Source organism: Phoca vitulina, unplaced genomic scaffold, assembly GCF_004348235.1.
Source record: "Phoca vitulina isolate PV1807 unplaced genomic scaffold, GSC_HSeal_1.0 scaffold39, whole genome shotgun sequence".
NCBI classification, from domain to species: Eukaryota; Metazoa; Chordata; class Mammalia; order Carnivora; family Phocidae; genus Phoca; species Phoca vitulina.
In genome coordinates, this window is record NW_022589742.1 from 15,383,788 (window position 1) to 15,408,291 (window position 24,504).

The following is a 24,504-nucleotide window of genomic DNA, read 5'->3' on the forward strand; positions in this document are numbered from 1 at the left end:
CCCAAGAAGTAAATCAGTACAATATAGTCACATCAGGGGTTTGTTTTGCTTATTCTTTATATAACCTTCAGAGATTGCCCATATTCAACACAAGAGCACTTGCTCATCCAACAAATATTTATTGAGCTCCCGCTATGTGCCAGCACGGTCCCAGGTACTGGTGATTCAACGACTACCAAAAAAGACCCCAAATCCCTGCCTTCATGGAACTTATATTCTCGTGGGATGAGATGGACAATACACACGTTAAATGACTCCTGTTATAGGAGGTTAGAAGGTGGTATAACACAGGCTAAGGGGCATGGTGATGGTCGGCGGGGGGAGGCACGCAGAATGGGCTACAGTTTTGAAAGGGGGTAACCGGCATAGGCCTTGCTGAGAAGGAGACATTTAAACATCCTGAAGGAAGCGAAGGGGTGAGCCATGTGTGTATCATCGTGGGGAAGAGCATTCCCGGCAGAAGGAACAATCTATGCAAAGGTCCTAGGGCAGGAGGCTGCAAGCTAAGATCCAGAAAGAGCCAGGAGGCCAGGTGGCTGGTGCAAAGTCCCCAAGCAAGGGAGGGAGGCAGCACTAGGACAGCAGAGCCACAGCCCCGCAGCCCCCCATCCTCATCCTGGTCCTCACCCTCCTCCCTCTCTCCGAAGCACAGGTTACTGCTGCCCTTGCCTTTCTTTGTACTTACCCCTCTCTTGGCTTTCCTGACCCAGCGCCTGCTTGCTTCTCCAAGGCTCTCTCTCCACCCACCCCAGAACCCTAGCCCTGGTCTTGCCTGGTCTCTCCTCACCTCTGCCAGCCCCCGTCTCTTCCCCTTGCCTCTTTTCCTCCCTACCCCCATCTCTCTCTTTCCCTTTTCCCTTCCCTCTCAATTTCTCCTTCTCCTATTCCCCTCTACTACTCCTCCTCACCTCCCTCTTCCCCCTATTATTCTCCCAGCTGTCTCTCTCTTCCCCTCTTCCTTGCTTCTCTCCTCCCTCTCTCCCATCTCTCTTGGCGCAGTCTGTGCTCCTCCACCTTCCTCCCCCTCCCACCTTTCCTGCCCAGGTCCTTTCCCCCCTTTCTTTCCTCATCCTTGGTTTCCCTCTGGCTCCCTTCATCTCTTCCTTCTCTTCCTCCTCCTTCCCTTCTTCCTTCCCCTTGTGTCCCCCTCCCCTCTACTCTTTGTCCTCGCCTCAGCCGTCAGTCTCCCTCTCTTGTCTTTCTGTCTCTGTCTCTCTTGCCCTCCTTCTGTCTCTGGCTCCCTACCTCAGTCTGGCTCTCATTGGCTCTCCCCTACCCCACCTCTCTTGGTGTGTGTGTGGTGGGGGGGGGAGGGGGGACGTGTGAACCCCGCTCTTCCTTCTCTCCAGCTCCAGAGCTCCCCCAGTTACAACTCTCCCCTTCCCGCACCAAAGACTCCCAAATCTGTATCTCTAGACCTGACCTCTCTCCTCAGACCCAGACCAGAATTTCCAGCTGCCAGCAACTCGCTGTTAATTGGATGTCCACCGAGCCCCTCAAACTCAATGTGTCTCAAACCGAACTCATTATCTGTTCCCATAAACCCGCTCCCCACCCCCCATGCCCAGCGTGTTTCCTATCTTAGTTAATGGCACCACTATCCCCCCACCTGGAAATTTCAGCGGTGTCGTCTTCAACTCCTTCTTTCCACCCCCACAACATCGCCACCCACAGCCAATCAGGAGTCAAGCCTTAATAATGCCATCTCCATCCTCTCCTTCTGCCCCTCTTGCCACCACCCTGATGCAGGCCCTCATCATCTCTCATCCAGAATATTACAATAGCCTCTTAACTGGTCCCTCTGCCTCCAATTTCTTGATTTTACAATATATTCATCTTCTAAAGCACCAATTCGACCATGTCGCCCCCCGCCACCAAAAGCTTTCAGTAGCTTTCCTGTCTTCAGAATCAAGCCCAAATTTCTTAGCACAGCATTCCGGGCCCTCCCTGACCTGGCCTCAAACCTCCTCTGGCCTCCTCTTTGGCCACATCCTGCTATTTCCTTGTGGCCTCTGCCATCCCAGCTCCTGACCTTTCCCTGAACAAATCATCCAGTTTCAGGACTTCGCTGTTTCCTCACCCTGAAATGGCCTCTCCTGTGCCCCTCCTCCTCTCTCTGTCACCCCTCAAAGCCTGGCTTAAATGTCATCATGTCATCTCCCCAGCCCCTGATCGGTTAACTCTTCCCTCTCTGGTTCTCCTCAAATGTTTCATCCCTACCTCTCCCACAGCACAGATTCTTACTCTTCTCCACAGTGTGGTTAGCTGGGGGTGTGGCATGTCTGTCTCCCCCACCAATCAAGCTACTTAAGGTGAGAAATACCGTCTTTTTGGTGTCTGGTTCCTCTGTAATGTCTTAGAGATAGTAAGTATTCAGTAAATGAGTGTTATATGGAACTGAATCCTGGATGAGAAATTGAGGTGATGACCCTGAGAGATTACAAGAAGCAAAATCAACCCCCCCAAAAGTGTCCACCAGGCTTAGTAACTGTAGAAAAGAAAGCTGTACTTCACTGAAAGCACCACGCACTGCCCAAAGCACACCCTTCGCAGCTGCCCCATTCCAGCATAGCTCATTGTCTCTGAGCTGGTTTGCACCTCTGTAAATTGCAGATAACTGATGGATATGCAAACTCTGTCTTGTCCCATAGAGTTTGGACTGACTTCCCTCCCCACTGTGGAAAAAACCAGTTTTGCCTCCATTTGCAATTCAATTCCTTCACTCCATATAAATTTGTGCTTTTGGACTTTTTCTTTGAACCTGCTCTAACATCTGTCTGGTTCCCTTGTTGATTAACGAGTAAAATAAAATCTTTAATGCATGTTCATTTTTATATCTGTACGAGACTCATGATTTTACCTTTTTCTGGAAATTATCCTTAACATTACTAAGACAGTTATACGGGTTAACATATAATTTTAGAAAGATTTCAGCAAGGGGTAAGACAAATGGATTGACTGTCTGCTTCATCAAATCAGTTCACCCGGATCCCATCCCATCCCTGAACATCCTGGTCAATCAAGTTTTGACTTTTTCTTAGAATCTTGGAATATCCCAGTTCAAGAAACAACAGCTCAGGGGCACCTGGGTGGCTCAGCCGGTTAAGTGTCAGACTCTCGATCTCGGCTCAGGTCTTGATCTCACAGTCATGAGTTTGAGCCTACTTAAAAAAACAAAACAAGGGGCGCCTGGGTGGCTCAGTCGTTAAACGTCTGCCTTCAGCTCAGGTCATGCTCCCAGGGTCCTGGGATCGAGCCCCGCATCGGGCTCCCTGCTCCACGGGAAGCCTGCTTCTCCCTCTCCCACTCCCCCCGCTTGTGCTCCTGCTCTCACTGCGTCCCTCTCTGTCAAATAAATAAACAAAATCTTTAAAAACAAAACAAAACAAAACAAAACACAACAATAGCTCAGCCTGTTGACCAATACACCAGGTACTTTTAAAACATCTTTTCTCCCTATGAAGCATGAGAAGAGTCAAGCAATGAAAGCGGTCATACTTGCATAAGATGAATTTTAACACAAAGTATAAATTTAAGTGCCTATCTGAATACTTGTAGGCAGCAGATATAAGTCAGTCACCATTGCTTTTACACTCTTGGGCTTATTTTTGTTCTATTTAGAAGGGATTAGTTGTTTGTAGGGCCTGGGACAGAAATCAGAGGCGGGGGGAATGAATCCTGGCATTTGAAAACAGAACATATAAAATATCACCACCTAAATAAAGGAGTTTTTAGACCCCCCCAAAACCACAATACCAACAACAATAAAAAGAAAACCAAGTAAAAACCAGGATAATTACCAGACAATACCACACATTTTAGGACTACCTGGAGGCACCCTCATTTTCACAAGATCCTGAAGATAGAATATTTGCTTCACCTTGGCTTTCCACTTTTCTGTTAGGAATTTCTCAGGGCAGCCCCTCTTCCTATGTAGAGCCCACTGCTGCTATTAACAGTAGCCTTTGCAGAGGAGGGGGGGAGGCGAGGTAGATATCACAGACAAGAGGGCACTGAGCTAAGTGGTCTACACAGGAAGGCAAGACTGGTCCTCCTAAGCCAGAGAGTAAGCCAAAGGAACTGCCAAGAGGCCCTGATGACATCAGTACCCACACAGGACGGGAGGAGTCAAGATGGCCAATGTACACCAAGGTCTCCCAAGCCAGAATCACCAAGCAGCTTGTTCAAGATACAGATTCCTAAGTCCCAGCCCTGGAGATTCTGGTCCAGGAGGCCTAGCGTTTCGTTTCATCACCATCATGTCTAATCAAATTAGCAACCACTCCACTGTACACTCCTTCTCAGGAGAGGTGAGCAAAAAGGAAAAACCTTACAGACACACCACACTTGGTAGGTTCCCCTGGTGTGCACACTCGTGTGCCGACTTGCTTCTGCTCACAGAGCCTGCACTCATGTGTGGTGTGCTTTCTTAATCTTTCTCTTGCTCTCTCTGATGGGAACCATCACATCAAAGGCTAAAGGCAAAGGTCCTAAAAGGAACTTCGAAGAAACCTGGTAATCCCGAGTGACCCAGGAAGCACGGGCACAAGGATACGAAATACCTCAAAGGATTTTCCCAGATATCACAACCATGTAATTGTTAAGAAATGAACAGCTGCATGGCCCCAGAATCAAATGCTGGTCACTGCCCGAAAGGCAGTGGGACCACTGTGAGCTATCCCCACTCTGGGGGGAAAAACTCGAAAGACACATCCAACTCAGTGGGAACAAAGGAGCATATGCGTGATCAGCAGGGGCTGAAAAAATAAAGAAACACAACATCTCAATTTAGCAGGCACATGCACACACACTTAAGTAGAGGCACTGACCAAGATGCAAGGGGCTGAATCCAGCGAGCAGACAGCAGAGAGCAGGCAGTCAGACATAATCAGCACACTACAGAACAGGGGAAGCCAAAAAGAAAATGGACTAACAGGAGAGCAATAACTTTAAAATGGTGAAAATAGCAGCTAAGCTGAGGGTGAGCAGATAGTAGAAGACAAACCATAATGAAGTAGAGATCTCTCCCCAAAAAAATCCAAAAGAAAAAAAATAACTGCTAGAAGATAAGAGCAGGTGTGAAAGGCATAAAAGAGAAGCCTACAGAATATAACAACCAAGAGAGAAAAAATGAAATAGGGGAACCTGAAATATTTCACCATCTTGGGCCAAACTGAAACACTGTGGGGAAGCACTGAACACAGACATTTTAGAAAAGTTTAGAGAGAATGTTATCAAAAGGGGAAGAACATCAAATTATAATCCAAGTCAGGGTTAGAGGGAGCTGGTAATAGGGGATGGGCAGCACTAAAAGCTCAAAGGAGATTTTACCGATTGGGTGGACAGGTTTTGTTTTGTTTTGAACTGTAGATGCCCAAACAAGCAGATTTCACAACAATTACAAGCAAAAGTATGGTCCTTGTGCGTATGAGGAAGGGAGGACGCGGAAGGAGATAATACAGCATCTATCTGACAAAATGTCTTTACCTTGGTAAAACGTTAACCTTGAACATGGCTGGCCAGGGTGTTTATCCAGTGAACTAGTTCCCCAGAATCACATAGCTTCCTCTGGGGCCAAAGACCCCCTATGTGCAGAACAATCGGCGCTGGCAACATATGGAACACAACTAGGCCCTTTATGCGTAGCATGAAACCTGCCCATTTATTCATGGTTGGACTCTTACCATCCAGCCAATAAATTAGAAATTCAAGATTAAGAAGGTCTCAGTTAAACTAAATCTGGTAGTACTCCCCCAGGCTTATTTTGGTTCACATTGTCTGGTGACCTGGAAGCAATTATGATTTTTAAAAAAATGAAAGAGCCGGAAAATATTCTTCTTGAAGCCTGGCCCTGAGTCTGTCCTCAAGAGAATAGGCGTGGCCAGTAGACAGTTTAAGAAGGAGGGTTGGGTCAGCAATGACTAATGTGTAAAGAAAACCAACTTTGGGACCTATTGCTCCAACAGAAATCCAGAGCTCTGGGTAAAGCTCCCATAAGACAGAGACATTCACATTCAAACCTCACAGAATCAAAGGAGAGGCCAGTCCATTACCCCACTTTGGGAAAAGCAGCATCTAAGACACCCCCAAGGAGATCCAAGAGACCACTGACATTTAGATCCTGGGGCTGAAGGGAAGAGGCCAGGACTACCACCTAGTCACTGAAGTGCCTTTAGAGAGAGGTCAAGATGTCTCAAAATCAGTGTTTTCTTTTTTTTTTTTTTAAAGATTTTGGGGCGCCTGGGTGGCTCAGTCGTTAAGCGTCTGCCTTCGGCTCAGGTCATGATCCCAGGACCCTGGGATCAATACCCGAGTCAAAGCAGATGCTTAACCGACTGAGCCACCCAGGCGCCCCTGAAAATCAGTGTTTTCAATAGGAAAGTGTACATGTACCCAACAAGGATGACTCTACCTGGCTTTAGATATGGAACCCTGACCACAGACCTTACCCTCCCTGCCGCTCCACCTTCTTCCATGTGGACTCAACTGGAGACTAACGTTCCTGTTTTCCCTATTTAATCATATATCCCAAACCTCACCTCCTAATGAGGAAGTTCTCCCAGTGAAAATTGTCCTAATTTAATGATTTCCCATATAAAGGTATTCTAATATTCTCCGCAGGCTTTCCCTCTAATATCTATATCCCCTCACCTTTCCTTACCATTAACCAAATATCATTCCCTGAAACTCAAGAGTCCCTATACATGCCCCAATCACTTTACTTTGCTCCCCTTCATGCAAACAATTTCCTCTATCACTACACACCACCACACACACACACACACACACACACACACAATCAACTGGAAATAATCTGCTGGGCAACTGAAAGGAGGAAGGGGCCCTCTGCACTGTTCATCCCAGCCTTCTGCCTGACTAATCTACTGTAGCACTTTCTAGTTCCCCTGGGGTTTTTTTTTCTACCCAAATATTTCTACTGGTTCTACCCCAAGGGATAAGTCTTATAGGAGTCATTGCATCCTCTTCCCAGATACATTTAATTCCTCTATTTACCAGGAAGACTAAGTAGTTGCCCGCACTTGGCTATAGTGTGGACACCTTCACAGACTCCTTGGTACCTCCATGTTTAAAAACCTGGCCTATAAACATTTATGAGACTGGATACAAAAGAATTTTTAACTATCTGTTAAACACATGAGAACTTACTCATTCAAATGAATGTAGTTACCTCCAAAGTAGTCACCTTGGGAGGCTAGCCGTTCATCTCAGTGGAGTGGCCAGGGCTTGCGATCTCCCTGGAGCTAGGTCTTCAGCAAATATTATCACCCCAACCCTCTCCAATCCAAACCATACCCTTTCTCAATCTCCTCACTAGTGCTGGATCCCCACTTATTCAGAGACAATTTGATGTTTAAAAACTGCCAAAATCCATTCAGAGCCATCTAGTCACACAGCAGCAACACCCTTGAAGAGTGATATAGTCTACTATCCACAGCCTAAACTGGGTGTGTGTGTGGGGGGGGGGGAGGATTTGGGCTTGCCAGCCATCTCAGGTATCTCATTATGTCCATTTACTATATCACCTGCAAAATGGGAATAAATGAGTCCCTACTTAAAGTTGAGAATAGGAAGCGCCTGGCTGGCTCAGTCGGGAGAGTATGCAACTCTTGGTCTTGGGGTCGTGAGTTCAAGCCCCATGCTGGGCACAGAGCTTACTTTAAAAAAATAAAATAGGGGCGCCTGGGTGGCTCAGTCGTTAAGCGTCTGCCTTCGGCTCAGGTCATGATCCCAGGGCCCTGGGATCGAGCCCCGCATTGGGCTCCCCGCTCCACGGGAGGCCTGCTTCTCCCTCTCCCACTCCCCCTGCTTGTGTTCCCTCTCTCGCTGTCGCTCTCTCTCTGTCAAATAAATAAAATCTTTAAAAAATAAATAAAGGGGCGCCTGGGTGGCTCAGTCGTTGGGCGTCTGCCTTCGGCTCGGGTCGTGATCCCAGGTCCTGGGATTGAGCCCGGCATCATCAGGCTCCCTGCTCAGCGGGAAGCCTGCTTCTCCCTCTCCTACTCCCCGTGCTTGTGTTCCTTCTCTCGCTTTGTCTCTGTCAAATAAATAAATAAAATCTTTAAAAAAATAATAAAATAAAAAATAAGAAAATAAAATAAAATTGAGAAGAGTACAAAAGCCCATAAAAGGAACAAAGGTAATCAATTCCAACGATGAAGGAGGCAAAAAGCAAAAGTTTTCATCTCTCACTCACATTTTCATACCACCAGTTCGTTTAGCTTTTCTACCCACTGCCATACTATTTTCCTATTATTCAAATACCACTTCCATCTCCTGCTGTAAGGAAGTAATTTTACTGCATTTAAGGACAACACCTCATCACAGCTTTATGCTGGACCTAGGATCTAGCCACAAGATTTTATACAATTTCTAGACGGCACCGATATCCAGAAAAACTAAGCGGTCCCCATGAAATTAATCAGTCCTTTTCAAAATGCAAAGCCACCTCAAAATGGCATGCTAAGTTACTAGGGTCATTTTTGGTTTTGTTTTTTTAGCACTTCTCATTTCTCTTAGATCAAAACTAAGATTTGGCTTTCCTCAGTCTTGGTATTCAGCAGAACTATATGAATATTTGGTGTGTCTTTCACACTCCAAAGTTGAATCATTGCAATCTGAGACCTGAATCCCTTTTGTGATGCTTGTGTATCTTCCATGCCATGGACTGTGGCAGTGGCCCTCGGGCGTCTCCATTTCAGTACACAGCATTCGTGATAAGGATTTTTTCATCTAAAGAGGATTCCTCCTCACCGAACTTTTACCTTTTTTTTTTTTTTAAAGTCTCCTGGACCTCTCACACAAATATTTGGAAAGGCCATTATCAGACTATTTTTTTCTACTCTCTCCAGACTATGGGCTCAACTCATTTTGTATAAATTACTCATATATATAAATATATACACACACATATATAGTACATATATACATATATGCTCACCATAGTGTATATATAATATATAGTACATACATATAATGTGTGTGTGTATACACACACAGTTATCTCAGTACTGACCCAATCTCCTACCTGTCTATAGGTTCCCCAAGGCCAGCAAGAATATTTTCTACTTCTTTTAATAGCCACTCCCAATACTGTCTAGCATGATACAAAGCATATAATACATGCTCAGTAAATACTTGCTAAACTACTGGGAAAAACTGAAATTCTCTCTAGGTCATACGGAAACCAAGAAACCCACGTAAAAAGCACTGGGTCTGTGGATGCCTTTTACTTCCCTTGCTCTCTCATAAACTTTCTCTTCTTTCTTTTCCTTGCTTCCACAACAAAGACAATCACAGAAATAAAATCAGGCCAGGGCAAAACAACAAAGTCAACCTCCAATTATCTGAGCGTGGTTTAGCCACAGCTAATTTTTAAACCCAGCCAACTTATGGACAGCTTTCTGCCACTTACAGTAGATGTGTACTCAGGGAACAACTCATTTTAATGTCTGCCTAAGCAGAATATAAATAGGAAGGTGAATCTGCTGGGTAGGGGGGCAGGTAGAGAATAATAACGCATTTCCAAGCCAAAAAGAAATTATTAATTTGTTAACTGATTTACCGTTTTAAATTGGCCTGCTATCACTCTCTCCCTGTACTGGCATAGCTGATTGTTGGCATCAAAATCCACTCTGGCTGCAGAAAGGATCTCTATTTTATAGCCCATCTTTTTTTCAGTGTTCAGAAGTTTGGTTTGGTGATACCTGAGCTATTCGAAACATGTTTTCTCCAATCCAATTGCTGATGAACCTCCTTGTCATAGAGCCATACAAGACCCAGGCTCTATCTACCAGCCTTTGTAGAACTTCCAGATGTCAGAGACATCTGGAAAGCCCAACCAGTCGTAATTAAATACAGCAGCCCTTTTCAGAAAGCAATGGTTTTTTAAAATGTCACCCTAGTAAACTAGGCTTGGGTCATTTTTTAAGCATGGCCCAAAATGTCCCCTGAAGTTTCAACTGGATATACAGTCTTCAGTTCCTGCCCCAAAATACTGAGCAGTGTTACAGCACAGCTGTTAAAGAAGCTTAGCCACTTCCACCTCAAAGGTGGATGCAATAATGGAGTGATGAGCCAAGCTATTTCTTCCTACCACATTGTAAATGCTAAATATGTACTAATACAACAGGAATATGGAGAAAGAGCACAGAGAATCAAGATATATGGGGAGTGCTCAGGAGCCATTGAGAGTTTTAATTCTGCCACCATGTTTACCATAGCGTAATATAAAAGGTCACAGGACTCAATGGAATAAGAAAAACTAGATTATAACATAATAATAGATGTCATTTATTGGGCTCCTACTATGGACCTGGTCTGCCATGTAGATGATATCTGTGCAATTCTCATTGTCCTGTGAGACTGGGATTTTCATCTCCATTTTATAGATGAGAAAACTGAGGCTCAAGAGAGTTGAGTGATTTGCTTCCTGTCACGTAGCTAGGAAGTAGAAGAGCAAGGGCTCTAACTTAAGGCAGTATGTCTCCAAAGCCCTCCAGGTAATTCTGAGACATGCTAAAGTTTGAGAACCACTGCAAGATACTAACCTATACAAGCACGACCAAGTTAAACTGAGTAAAGCCTCATCATCACAAGACACCTAATCACCTCATGGATCCAGGTAGAGAGTGTACTGACTCATCCTGGGGATCAGAGTCACATACAATACACTCTTCTATAGTCTATAGAACTTGGAAAAATGAAAGTCTGCTTGTTTTCCTTATCCCCGGACACCAACATTATAGCAAAACTTGACTGTACCCTTAAATGGCACTAACGCTAAGATTTCTAGGCATACCTTAGCAGTGAGGTAACCAAATTTTGTTTCTTAGCCGACAATCGGTAAAGAACCCTGAAACACAAAGCTCTGCTGCCCCTCAGTACTCTCAATTCTTCACGGACGCTTAACTTAAGATCTTCTTAAAATCCAAATAAAGACGTATCCTGCCTCACATACTCTCAAAGAATAAATCTGAAAATTACCACATTTTACAAATAATAAATCATCGCTCTTCAAATTCATCACAATTCATTGACCAGGGAAAATATGACCTTGACATGCAGCCTGCAGCCACTTTTTAAACAATTATCCATTTTTAAATGTTTTATGGGGAAAGGGTGGCTTCGGCTTAAAAAAGAAAAAGAGGGAAACAGAACAGCATATTTGAATTATGGGGATAGAAGCACAGTTAAATTTTACTCTTGACCAGAATTCAACTTCAGTTCACCAAAGAAAGTTTTCATCATGAAAGACTGCTTTCAAGTTATAACAGTGGGAAAGGGTACGATTTAGAAAGAGAACAGTTTCTACATTACTTTAAGGATAACCATTCAAAAACTGGCATTAAGAAAGCCTAGTTAGTATGTGAGATTATGTAAAATACTGTACTAGCGGCATCCTAGTGGCCGAAAGGTAGACTACCTATTACCTCCCTCTTTGGCCATCCTGGCCCTAAACCTTCTGGCAAGCATAGACTCATACCTAACTGGAACTCCAGCATTAAGAAATTTCCTTTCCTTCTGAAAACTCAAAGGTCTAGGGTCTTCCTCCCCCCCTTATGCAATCATCAGTGGCTTGTCCTCTTTTATCCCAACAATGCCCACTTTCCCCAGGGCTCTCTGTTCCACTCTAGTTAGTGTTCATTTTCCCACCCAACTTAACCATGAACTCCTCCTCTCTTGATCCCAGATGCTGGCTGACGCTGGAAAACAGCTCTCTACCCCACTGTGGCCATTCTATTCCATCTCAAATTGAGTTCAGCCTAGAATCAATGAACCAGTCCAGATGCCCAACCCCTGATTAGCGCCTCTCCTCCATGCGCCCATCCCACCCTCCAATTCTGGCCCAAGGCTCTAAGGCCACACTGTTCTTTATCCTGTCTCACTCTGGAATTTCCATAATTCACCTCCCTATATCTAGGATTCCTTCCACTTGCAGACTGGAAAAACTGGTGTATTCCCACTTTCAGCTTCTTTCAAGGCCATTCTACTTAGGTTGCTGAATTCCTTCTCCCATCCAGGACGCTTATTTTAGCCTGAATTTTCTAACTAATGCTTAGACTTATAAGCCCTGGATCTCAGCTAACCTCTGCTGCCTGGGCCCTCCCAGGACAACAGCTATCAAAGGCAACTTTTTACCTTCCCTGAACATGTGAGTAAATATCTTCCTTTGGCTCCTTATTCCGCCCTCTTTCACATTCTGCATTTTTTAGCCTATATACTATCTCTATATTCTCTACATCCCTATGGGTAAATATATGTATATTCCTTCCTACATGCCAGTTTCTCTCCAACCCTATTTTTACCCAAGATCGTCCTCTCTCTCGCACCAACCATAGTGATTCTAGCATGAAAGTGTAAAGAGCCTTCAAGGTTCTTCAAATTTTACTTTGGAAAACCTAGCCTGGAAATTTCAGGGTTCCACTTTTTCTTTAGTTGGCCCTGATGTGAAACCAGGGATGATCACTTTTCTTCCCCCTTCACTGCCTAACCAACCCTCTTCCTGACTTTTCTTTTTGCCTTCCTTCTTTCTAGTATTCAAGTCTTTTTCTCCCATAATTCTGTTCTCCTAAAAGAAGCCCCTCTCTGAAACCCGTAATCCAGACTCATCATGTGAGATTTTCTGCCACCTGTACTAAACATTTTTTTTCCTATGGAGTGAACTACAGCATGAATAAAGCAAACAGACCCCTGGAGGAAACCCTTTTGCTTCCCAAAAGTCTAGGCCACTGGGAGTCTATGCCCTACCAGCTCTGGGCAATCAAAACAGCCAGATCTCTGAGTTCCCTTGGTGCCGCCACCATTTCCTCTGGAACTCCCCTCCACTCTGCCCAATCCAGACTCCAACAAAAGAACTTGCCAGGGACTTGGCTTTCCTCTGCCCTATCCCAACAATTTGCTGTCTTTTCCTTATGGCTTATTCTAAAGAAACAGTCCTCCTTAACCCCTTCCTCCATCAATGACTCTCAGAGCCAGGACAGAAAGAACCCTACCCTTGCTGCATAGCTGGTAACAGGGTCAGCCTGCTGAAAGTCAAGTTGAGTAAGGCTCTGTGCCTGATGGCCTGTGCCTCTTGTCCTCACCATCTATCCCAAAGGCAGCGGCCCCAGTTGCCTTATCAAAAGATGAGTCTGGTAACAATAGCCACATGGCTTACTCAAAACGACTATGTCCCTCCTAAACTCTATCAACCTTCAGATTCTCTTGAATCACCAAGTCCCCTGCTCCTCCTAGCTCCCCCAGTCCTTCTTACTAACTTTGCCTCTCCATCAAAATTTTACAGGTTCCTCCCCCAAACTTTTGCTTCAATTCTTGGGATTGGGTTATCCCATTTAATCCCCAGTGGAATCCTCCAAATTTCTTTCCTACGTACTGTCCTCTTCAGTACCACATGGTGACATCGCCATCCAATTTGAGTACCCCTAAACCCTGCTCCATCTCCCCCAAAATAAAGCTCCCTCTATCCCAACATTCAAGGACAGGTCAGGTAAACAGAGAACGAGATGACCTTTAAAATCCCTTCCAACCTTGGGATTTTATTATAAACCTAATCTGCTTCCAACACCAAACGCTTCCCCCTGTTCATTTCCCCAGCGTCTCAGCAGCGTGACTTTGAGAAATAGCCTTCTAAGTTGAAAGAGCCAGGCCAACCAGAGTAACACTAACCTACAACTGCACCCCCAGAAGCCTTACCAAAGATTTTTGCAATTGTACTCCACCTCTGTGCCACCGGGACGACCTCCAAACTGCCTTGAGTATTCAGCTGTCGCACGAAGTTAGCAGGCCCCCTTCCCACTCTCGCGTAAAGAGCCCCTAAACCCTGGGCTAGACGCATCCTCGCCAAGCGACGCCTGTCCTTACTGTCTACTCTAGGAGACACCAAGAATGAGTAAGTATCACGACATCGACAGCTTCCTACAATCAACACTGAAAATTTCAAAACAATAAAACAGAAACATAGTGCTTGCACTGGGAGAGGGGGAAGGTGCGGGCGGAATAGAAGGGCACCTCCACTGGCCTGGGCTGTTGGCCTCCCGGGCTTGCAGTGTGTTTCCCTCTCGCCTTTCCCCTCGACCACATCTTTCCCTACAACATTCTCCCGCCCCTCCATAACACGAAATCCCCAGCCGAGGTGCGGTCGGCTCCTCCCAGCCCTACCCCGGACGTCCCTCCGGCCCAGCCTTCCCCTCGGCGGGACCCCGGCGAGGAGGGCCCCCCTCACCGTCCAATTCACCTCCCTGTCCCTTCCCGGGCCTCTGGGCGCCCCTGCAGGGCTCTGTCCCAAAGCAGAACCTCGAGGAGCCAAGCCCACGAGGCCCGTCGCGGGACCCACCCCCCCTTCCTTCTCCCAGCACCTCGTCCTCCATGCACCCGGCCCCCGGGGCTCTTCGTCGTCGTCGTCCGGGCTCGTACCGCCCCCCGTCGGGGGCTCCACCCCCCGCCTGCTCCCGCCCCCAGGACGGCCCCCTCCCCACCACGCACCGCCTGCGCCCTCTGCCCCGGCACGGGACTCCCTTTGGCCTCCGTTCCCCGCCCAGAAGCGGCGGCGGCGGCGGCAGCAACGGCTGCGGCGGCCCCAGCAGGAGCAGCAGCGGCGGCGGCAGCGGCGGCGGCGGCAGCAGCGCCGCCCCGGCCCCGCCCCGCCGCCCGCCGGAGCCCCACGCCCCGCCCGCCCGCCCCGCCGCCGGACTGCTCCCCCCGAAGCCCACCACTAAGCCCCCCCACTCCCCAGCCGCGATCCGCTCGAATCCAGCTCCGCTGGGCCTGCTGTCTGTTCCTCACGCCCCTTAGGACCCGGGGTGGGGGAGCCCTGGGGTTCGCGGCCATCCCTCTCCCTCCTTCAAGGGCTGGGGGATTGCCCCTGATCCCGAAACCCGGCCCCGTAACCGGAGCCTCCCTCCTTCCACCCCTCGGCTTCGCTCTCAGATCCCTTGCTTCCAGGCCTGGCGCGGAGCGGGTGGAGAGCTTGCACGCCGGATCTCCCCCTGGCTTGCCGGGGCTAGTATGAATTGCCCCCATCTCATCCTCCTTCAATTTAAGCCCCCTCCCCGCCGCGCCCGGCCCGGCGGCCCCCGCCCCTAGAGCGAGGGCAGCGGAGCCAGGGCGCTCCGAAGTCATCCCCCGCCTTTTTTCCAGGGACTCGGATAATTGCCCCTGCCCCCATCACAGCACTCCCACTCCCGAACCCAGGCCCCGCCGCCACCTAGGGGTACCCCTTACCCTACGGTTCCCGCACCCCAACACCGGGGAGAAAGCAGCCCTGAAGAGCAACCGTCGCACCTCCCCTCTGAGGTTGGAGGGTATTTTCTCCAGGTCTCTTCAAGACTTCATCACGGACAGCCACCCCCCCCCCAAAAAACAAGCCCTTTCTCGCCCTGCCCTCCTGGCCAGCCTCCCTTCGGATCACTGGATCCTTGGATGGGGGGTGGGGGGTGTTAGGGCCAGGTAGTTAACAAGACCATAGCCTCCACCTCCCTTTCTGAGGAGTGGGGTAATTCCAATGGTTCCCCCCCAGGATCAACCCGACCCCCGTTTCCATGGAGACCCCCGCCCAGCCAGGAAGAGGACTCTCAGATCGTGGCGAACAAGTCTCACCTGGCTAAGGGAGAAGGGGGTGAGGAGGGGGTAGGGTAGGGCAGGGATGGGGTACGAAGGTGGGAAGTGGAGGGGAGCTGTCCCGAAGGGAGGGGCGAGGACAGAGCGAGCTCCAGGGAGCGCTACGTCCGGGGACACGAAGAGGACGGCGCCCCCGGGGGGGCAAGCAGAGCGGCCGCTGGGCGAAGAAGGGACAGGGTTGGGAAAAGGCTTAAGATAGAAAGAAGCGGGTGGGGGGGATACGAGAAAGCCGGGGAGTCAAAAGGGGTGGAGGGGTTGGGGGAGAGAAAAAAAAGACGCACCTGTTCCCGGGTCGGCTCCGCGGGGAGGCTCAGGCCGCCACCCGGGCTCCCTCTTACCCACTCTGAGCCGCCACCCGCCTAATACTGCCCCGATCTGATGCCCCCCCCTCCGCCCCTTATCGCCACCGACCTCCTTCTCCTCTCTCTCGGCGGCGGCGGCGGTCGGACTCTAGGAACTGAGAGGAAGAAGGGAGGGCTCGGCAAAGCGGAGGAGAGACAGAGCCACACACTGGCAGCAGCCGCGGCAAGCGAAAGAGTGAGGGGGAGAGCGGTGTGTGTGTGTGTCTGTGTGTGCGAGCGAAGCCTGGTGGAGTGGGTGCCGGTCGCAGGGCTCGACGGGAAGTGGAGTCCGGCGGGGTTCGCGGGCGGCGCTAGCCGCCGCTCCAGGGGACTACAACTCCCAGAATGCCACCTGCCGAGGGGGGGGAGGAATGGGGAGGTGGAGGCGAAGGGAGGGAGCGAGCAAGAGAGGGAGGGACGAAAGCAGGGAGCAAGCGGCGGCGAAGGGGGCAGAGCCAAGCAGCCCCGGTGACACTGGGAGGGGAGGGGAGGAGGAGGGGATCGCTGCGAGGACCAAGCGGATTCCGGAGAGGGAGGCAGCAGCAGCGGCTGCAGCAAGCCGGGCAAAAAGCTAGACTCCCAGGAGAGGCGGAGGCGCTCAATCCTAGGGGCTGCAAGAGCCCCACGCCCCCAGCCCTCAATGCCCCTCGAACGGGAAGACTGAGGAAGGGAAAAGATCAGGGCGCCAAGGCCAGGGGTTTCTGTCTCTCTCCTCCAAGGCTCTCCACCATATGCCCCGACCTGACTTTCTCAGGCCACTGGTGCCCGATCCAGTGTGCAAATCCAGAGACCCCAGATCTCCCCTGCCGGGCAGCACAGAACAGACACATTCAGTCCCCTTCTCCCAGGGGCCTGAGGGAAGCTCCCCTTGCTGGCAGGGTGTGACTCCCCCCTTTTTCCCTCCCCCCCGTCATCGCCACCCCCCATGTCCCTCCCAGAACCCCTCCCCTGAAGCCTGGGCTCGCTTCTCCCTACCTTACAAGAAACGGAGTCCCTCCAGGGGCGACTACCCAGCCCCCTCCTTTATACTGGGTCCCTACCCACCATTATCTCCTCAGCGTTGCCCCCCTCACCGAAGTAATAGTGGGAGCGACCCGAGTTGGACTGGTGGCTACTTTCCCTCAGAGACTAGCCGTCCTTGGCCACGCCGACCCTGTGTAGAGATAGAGAAGCACATTAATACCGCCCCCCAAAGTTCGGATCCCCGTGGAAATGGCTTACAAGGAAAGGGGTTGGTAGTGGAAGTGAGCTGGGGGTGAATCTCAATCCTCAAACCTCGTTCTAGGCGTGGAAATCCAGGGATTCCTCCCTTTCCTTAAAAGCCATCAAATCGCTTGAGGGGGTGGGGTGGGGGTAGGTTATCTAAACCCCAATGTCCACAAGACTCGAAGCGACGCTACATGTAGGAATAAGATACGAACTAGGCTGCTGCCGCGGGAGGGAGAGTATACCGCCGCCCCCCCCCCCACCCCACGCCGTCGTCCACCCCCAAACACATACCCCTAGGAGAGTCAGATGGCCTAGGAAGGGGGGAGGCGGTGGGAGCGCAGGAGAGTGAAAGGGTTGTGGCGGGGAGGGTCCGCGGCCCCCTGAGAGCAAAATCCAGATGCTAAGAGGTGGGTGGGGGGTGCGGCATAATTGCAGACGGTGTCTTTCCTTGCTTTTCCCGGAATCGCCGCCGAACACCGTCTAACACTCGCAGTTGCTTACCAGTCAGTCCCCTAGCCCCATTTGTGCGCGTGAGGCGGCCCGAGCCCGGGAAGCCCGGGCACAAACTCCGCGGAAGCTGGCCTTCGCTGCCGCCGCGCTGCCGCGGGCCTCCCTCCCTCCGCTGGCGGCCCCGCCGATCTACCTTCGCCCCCGGCCGAGGCCAGACCCCGCTCGCAACTCCACGCCCCTACTCCACCCCCGGCTCCCCCCTTCGCCCTCTCCCCGCGGGTCCGGCCCAGCCCCTAGCGCCGCCCCGCCCTACCGCTCGGTCCCGAGCCCAGCAAGTGCCCCGAACTCGCCCCCCGCCCCCACGCCCAGGCCAGTCCGGCGGGGCCTGGTTTCCCCCTCCCGCCGCGCCCCGCCCCCGAATCCACGTCCTACTTCGCCGCCCAACTCGGCCCGGTCCGGGTTCGGCCCGCGCCCAGGCCACCGGAGTCTCCGGTTCGGTCCGGTGTATGGCCACCTACCCCGCCCTTGCCTGGGTGCCGGCCTGGCCCGCTGCCTGCGCCCGCCGAGCCGGCCCAGGCGCGCGGTCCGGGTCTGGGTCCCGGTGCCGGCCTCGGTCCCAGCGGCGTTGCCGCGTCTCGCCACGAGGGCTCGGTCCACGCAAGATCCGAACCCGCGAGGGGTGGGGGCCGCGGAAAGCAAGTTTCTTTATCTTCCCTCCGCCCCCGCCGCAGGGCCGCGCCATCCCCCACCCCCCACGGCGCCCCCTTCACCTGGGCAGAGCCCCCCCGGCCGCTGTCGCAACTTTGCTCTTCTCCACGCCGCCGGGGAAGCGGGCGAAGCGAGAGGAGGAGGGAGGTGGCGGGGGGGGCTGGGATCAGGCCGCTGGGCTCCGGGAGGACACGTGGGGGAGGGGGGGAAGGAGGAGGAAGGGGGGGCGGGCCTGCAGTTCTCGGGGCTCCCCCTGCCAGCACCGGGGAAGCCGGAACCTCTCCGGGCAGCCGCAGACCCCGCACTGGCCACGGGGGAAGAACGGAGCCACCTTCCCCCGCCAGCCCCCGGCTCCAGGAAGGGGGGGGGGCGAGCAACGCCGCTCGGGGTCGGAGAGCGAGCGTTTTCGCTCGTGCTTTATGTGTGACTCTCTTATCTCCGTTTAGCCTCCGTGTATGGGGGGGGTGCGTGGGGTCTTGCATGCGGGGGGGGGCGCCCCCGCCGGACGCCCCGCCCCTTCCCTGGCCCCCCACTTCCCTAACCCGGGCGACCTCGGTGCAAGGCTCTGGCGCTCGGGCACCGAGGCCGCCCGCGGGCGCAGCCCCAGCCCCGGCGCCGAAGTGGGACAGGTGCTGGGGAAGGGAAAATGCCGGGGCTCGCTGCCTCGCCTTGCGTCTCCAGGGCGGCCCACCCTTCGTGGCAACCTTGCGTGCTGCAAACCCCTTGGGCCGACTTCAAAGGACAGCCCCTGGCCTGGGCGTGGAGGCACCTTTTGGGGGGGGGGTGCCTGGAGCGAGAGGCCTGAGGGAGGGGGAGGGAAACGAAAGGTCTGTAAAGGGGGAAAGCCTGCACGATTTGGGGGCCGAAAACCTGGCTCGAGGAAAACTCGGCTTCTGCCCCCCCCCCCCCACCAACCCCCCCTCCAAGGCTCCTCAGTCACCAAACCGAGCCCCCTTGACCCTTACCCTTTACCCTAACGACTCCCCGCCTGGCCAAAGGAATAAATCCTCATATGTGTTTACATCCCAGGCCATCCCGCCATCCCCAAGACTGAAGGGCTGAGAAGCCTGCGGACCACATTGGAACTCTGATGACTTTACATTAACTCCGAGGAGGAGAGCAGCTTGCGAAGGAGCTGAAGCTGCCGGCAGACTTGCTTTCAGTCTTAGGGTGTTTCTTAGCAGCTCCAACCCTGAGCCCGCGGTTGGGACTTCAAAGGCATCGCCTCAGCCTAGAGGGTATTAGGGGAGGTGCCCGGCAGTTCCTGGAGGGTTCAGGGCTTTGTAAACACGGAATGTGAAATGAATAGCAGGAATTTGCAAAAAAAATCTTTATGTGCAGATATATTGATATTATTTATTATATATTTATCTATACTAAGGAAGCTAGAGGGTCATTTGGACTAGAAGGAAGCCCTGACGGATTAATGTCTTCCTCCTCCTCCTCCCTGCCCCTTTCCTTTGTCCCAGGCCCAGAGAGTTTCCATCTCTAAGCTATGGGGTGTCTTCTCTCAGTTGGAAGGACTTTAGAGATGGCAGGTGAGACTTGCCTGGTATGTCTCCCTCACCTGGTTTAAAGGAGGAGTATTGCAGAGGAGGGTAAGCCACTGAGGTAGCAGGGGCTTTGCTGTTGTCTAAGGCCTGCTGTTCTATGACCCCTCTGGCTTGTCCTCACCAGCCTCAAAATCTACCGCCAGCAATGGGGACCAAACACTTGCCACTTTGCTTTGGGAACTTATTCACTAGCTGTCTTACTTGGCCATTCCCACCCTCCTGTGCATCCCCCCCCCACACACACACACACACTTTAAAAAATGTTTGGCCTAAGTTGCACAAAGGGAAAGTGAAAATTTGAAATGATTCCTTTAGACTAATCAACATACGAATTCTACAGGCATTATTAAGGTGTGAGGGATCACCTCCATTGGGCCTGATAATGCAGGCCCCAGCAATTCTGCTTTGATTTAAATTGGCTGTCTTCACTGATTTTAATTCATCTGGTAATTACTAAATTTCCACTTCTCTTAAGGGCCTTAGGCCTTGGGGCTACTTTGCTCTTTGGTTTGAGGCTGAAATGGATTCTGGACACCTCTGTTCCCCACTCATCTCTATCTCACCGTTTGGCTGCATCATTTATCTGGCGAAATGAAGATTGGGGCAAGATGGTTATTTCCTGGCTGAAGCTCTAGCTTCTCTGAGCCCTTCCTGTTGGGGGCCATGCTTCCTGCCCTACAGGAGGTGATGGGAAATCAAGGAGCAGGGTGGGGAGAGCTGTGGGAAACCTTGAAAAGAGTAAAGATTAATGATTATTTTATTTGAGGCTAGAACCACAACATAATAATAATAGTAATAATACCTTTGTACAATCTCAGGATGTCTACAAAGCCCTTTCACTTGTGTTCTTTCATTTGTTTTCTCACTCCAACCCTCGATTTTGTAATTGAGGAAACTGAGTCTATGAGCATCTATGAGTGGCTTGCTCAAGGTCACATGGCTAGTGAGTTCCTGAACCAGGACTCAACCCCAGTAATCCTGACCCCACATCCAGAGTTCTTTTCAACATGGTATAGCACCTCCATTTAATGCCAAAATGTTCCTTTTCATGCAGATTTTTAAATAATTGTTTCTTCCATCAATAACAGCTACTGGCCTGGGCCTGGACTCTCGGAGAGTCAGCTTGGTGTGATGGAAAGAGGATTGTTTGGAGAGTTCTAAGAACCAGATCCTAGTTCTGTCCTGTCGATGGCTAGCAGTGGGACCTCAAGCAAGCCCTAACATTTGAGTAGGGCCCGCCCAATGCCAGGGACTGTGTTTTGGGTCTTCCTCCCAACTCCAAAATATGGGAATCAATGCACCTGTCCTCCCTCTTTCACAAGCACACCCCTGAGCATCAAATGAGATAGTGGATGGGAAAGAATTTTGTGCACCGTAAACTACTGGACTCATGCAAGTTTTTACTATTATCAGCCCCGGCATCACCAGCCTCCTTTGCACAGAGACCTAGGGGTGACATGGGCCTGGGCTCTGCCCTCCTGGAGCCAACCAGACAAAATAGGGCATTTGGGGTTCGTGGGGGTAATTTAGGCCTCACACCAACCTCTGACTTAATTCATAGGATAATTGCTCCAATTCTCTGCTTTGTTCTGAAATCAGAGGGCTTCCTTGTGTCTCTGGTAAAACAGTCCAGTCCTGTGACAGCGACAACAACAACAATGACAACAATTTCAGTGGCTTAGATCGCTGGAGTGTCAGAAGGAAGTGAATATGAAGCTTCTGGTCATCCCTTCATCCCCTGCCCACCCCCCCACACACCCCCCACCCCACCCCCCACCCCCCGGTCATTTGAAGGTGAAGTCAGAGCTGGAACTCAGAGTCTTAGGACTGTCAAAGGGCTCATTTTAAGCCACTGCAGTTGAAAGCAGACTAGGGGAGTGAAGGGTACAGAAAGCACCCTGCAAATTCAGGAAAGAAAGAGTGAAGCAGGGCTGACCATGAGTTACATACACTATGTGCTCTATAGCGTTTCCCTTCGTGCCCTGGGAGGGGCCGTGGGGGAGAATTCATCGCCCCTGTTGGCTCTTCATATATCTCAAATGCATGAACCCTACTGCAGCAGGTTGCTGCTGGAGACGCATTCCAACAGCCCACTGCATGCTGAGGAAGGCCTGTTCTCTGCCCTCTAAGAGCCCTGGGTCTAGATGGGGAGACAGCATGTCTGGTTAAACTAAACTCTGTAAACAACTAACAGCCTTTCTGGATTTTATAGCCAAAGGGGGGAAAATGAGGAAGGGGGCTAAAATCACTCCAGAGGCCTCTCAAGGTCAAGCCTCCCTGCCTCCCTAAGACTCTTAATAAGGTTTTTAATCAAACAGACAGTGTTAGAGATGGAAGAAACTAAGAAATCATCTGCCCTCCCAAAAACTGGCGTTGGCTGCCCATTGGCAACAAAATCAACTCCATAAGCCTTCACCTAGCTTCCACGGCCCTCCCTGATCTTGCTCCAGCCTCCTTCCCATCCATGTCCCTCACAAAGCCTCTGTTCTCACCAAACCAGCCCTCTCACCATTCCTTGGACAGGACAAGCACTTTCTGGACTGCTCCTTCAGCATTTTCTATGCCCTTCTGGGCTTGTTGAAATCCCACTCAACCATTACTCAAGCTGGTTCTTTCATGCCACTTTCCCTGACCCCCACTCCCTCCCCATGGAAGTTAACTTCTCCTCGGGGTTTCCCCCACCATACGGAGCTTGGCCCTCTATTAAGCACTTCTACACTCTGCCTATCTGTCTCTCCAACTAGATTTCCACTTCCTTGGATGAAGGGACCCAGTATTTCTCAATTGTGTATTACAGCCTCCTTTCTCTCCCCCCAACATCCCCTACCATGGCATGGAGTAGGCCTTCTACAAGTATTTGTTAAGTGAATGAATGAATGGATGATCTAATCTTTTTTTTTTTTAATACTCTTCTTTTTTTTTTTTTTTTTTAAAGATTCCATTTATTTATCTGAGAGAGAGAATGGGAGACAGAGAGCACGAGAGGGGAAGGGTCAGAGGGAGAAGCAGACCCCCTGCTGAGCAGGGAGCCCGATGTGGGACTCGATCCCGGGACTCCAGAATCATGACCTGAGCCGAAGGCAGTTGCTTAACCAACTGAGCCACCCAGGCGCCCCGAATGGATGATCTAATCTAATCCCTTATTTCATAGTGGGGAGACTGAGGCCCAGACCTGGCTTCCCTTCTTGCCCATTGAAGACTCAGTTTTAAGTTTTAGCCTCCTTTAGTCTTTCTCTTCCCATTTAGTGCCTACACACAGTCTCTGAAGTTAGACAGACATGGTTTGAATCCTAGCTCTGCCACTTCCTAGCAATATCACCTTAGACCTTTAATTTCTGTTTGAGCCTCAGTTTTCTGTTATAAAATGGGTGCTAATAAATACTTCCTGAAAATGTTATAAAGATCAAATGAGTTCTCAGACGTTAAGCACTTAGAACAGTGCTTGGCACCTAGTAGATACCCCATAGTAGTTGTTCTTTTTTTAAGCATGAGGAGTTTCTACTTTTTATTTATTTATTTTTAAAGATTGTCTTTATTTGACAGAGAGAGAGAGTACAGAAGAAGGGGGAGCAGCAGGCAGAGGGAGAAGCAGGCTTCCCTGCAGAGCAGGGAGCCCGATTGCAGGACTCGATCCCAGGACCCTGAGATCATGACCTGAGCCGAAGGCAGATGCGTAACTGACTGAGCCACCCAGGCGGCCCCCATTTTTTAATTTTTATTTTAAGTAGGCTCCATGCCCAACGTGGGGCTCGAACTCACCACCCTGAGATCAAGAGTCTCACACTCTACCAACTGAGCCAGCCAGGCGCCCCAAGCATGAGGAGTTTTTAGAGTTCAGAACTTGGGAGCACCTGCTTAATTCAAGCCTGGGGATAAAAGCACAACCTAAACATAAAGAAAAAGAAAGGTGGATTTTTGGCAAGGGGAATGGAATAAAATTTAGCAAGACCTTTCAGCAAAACTATTATCTCTTCCCCCAAAGAGGCTAAAGAATATTGAGACTAGCACCCAGTTCAGTGGCCCACATTCAGTGGGTGCTCACCCAATTCCACTTCCTCTGGCTGTGATGGTGATTCTATGTAGGCTCAGGGATGTTGGCATGGGACCGAGATACCCTACTGAATTAACACATCTCTATGCTCACTCCTATCCACGTGCCCACACTTGAGTTCCTTTCCCTCTGGCCAAATCCTTCAAGCCCCACTTCCACTGAGCTGTCTCTGAATGCTTTTGCCTCTGAATTCTTGGCCCCGTAGGTAAGTACTGCTTAGCACTTAGTGATTTTCTGTGCTTTGTGACTTAGTTCTACCTCCCCATCTGAGGGCAGGCACTTTGCCATAGAAAGCAGCATCCCCCACAATGCCTGGCAGTGTTTGAGCAAACAGCACTCCATGAATACTTGGAGACTGATTGACAGTAGGCGTTCAATGGGGGCATGGGTCCCCTCAAGTACTGCCCAGCATGCAGTTTCCCACACCCCCATTCCCTACATATACACCACTTCTCAAATCCCCCACTCACATGATGCCCAGCCTTTTCAGTAGCCATCTTGTCTCTTAGAACTTGTCAGCACCTGGAAGGCAAGGGCCACGTTTTACTGTGTCCTC

At 50.6% G+C, this 24,504-nt stretch overlaps 1 protein-coding gene and 1 non-coding gene across 2 annotated transcripts in view; both read right to left on the bottom strand.

The window, feature by feature from the left end:
- Positions 1-16,040, bottom strand: part of BCORL1 (BCL6 corepressor like 1) — a 60,079-nt gene extending 44,039 nt beyond the window's left edge. The window contains 1 exon segment of the mRNA XM_032428326.1: positions 15,918-16,040. The gene's annotated coding sequence lies outside the window, so the exon portion shown is untranslated.
- Positions 16,041-23,631: 7,591 nt separating this feature from the next.
- Positions 23,632-23,704, bottom strand: TRNAK-CUU. Its single transcript has one exon. It is a non-coding gene; the product is annotated as a tRNA-Lys (tRNA).
- Positions 23,705-24,504: the final 800 nt, after the last annotated feature.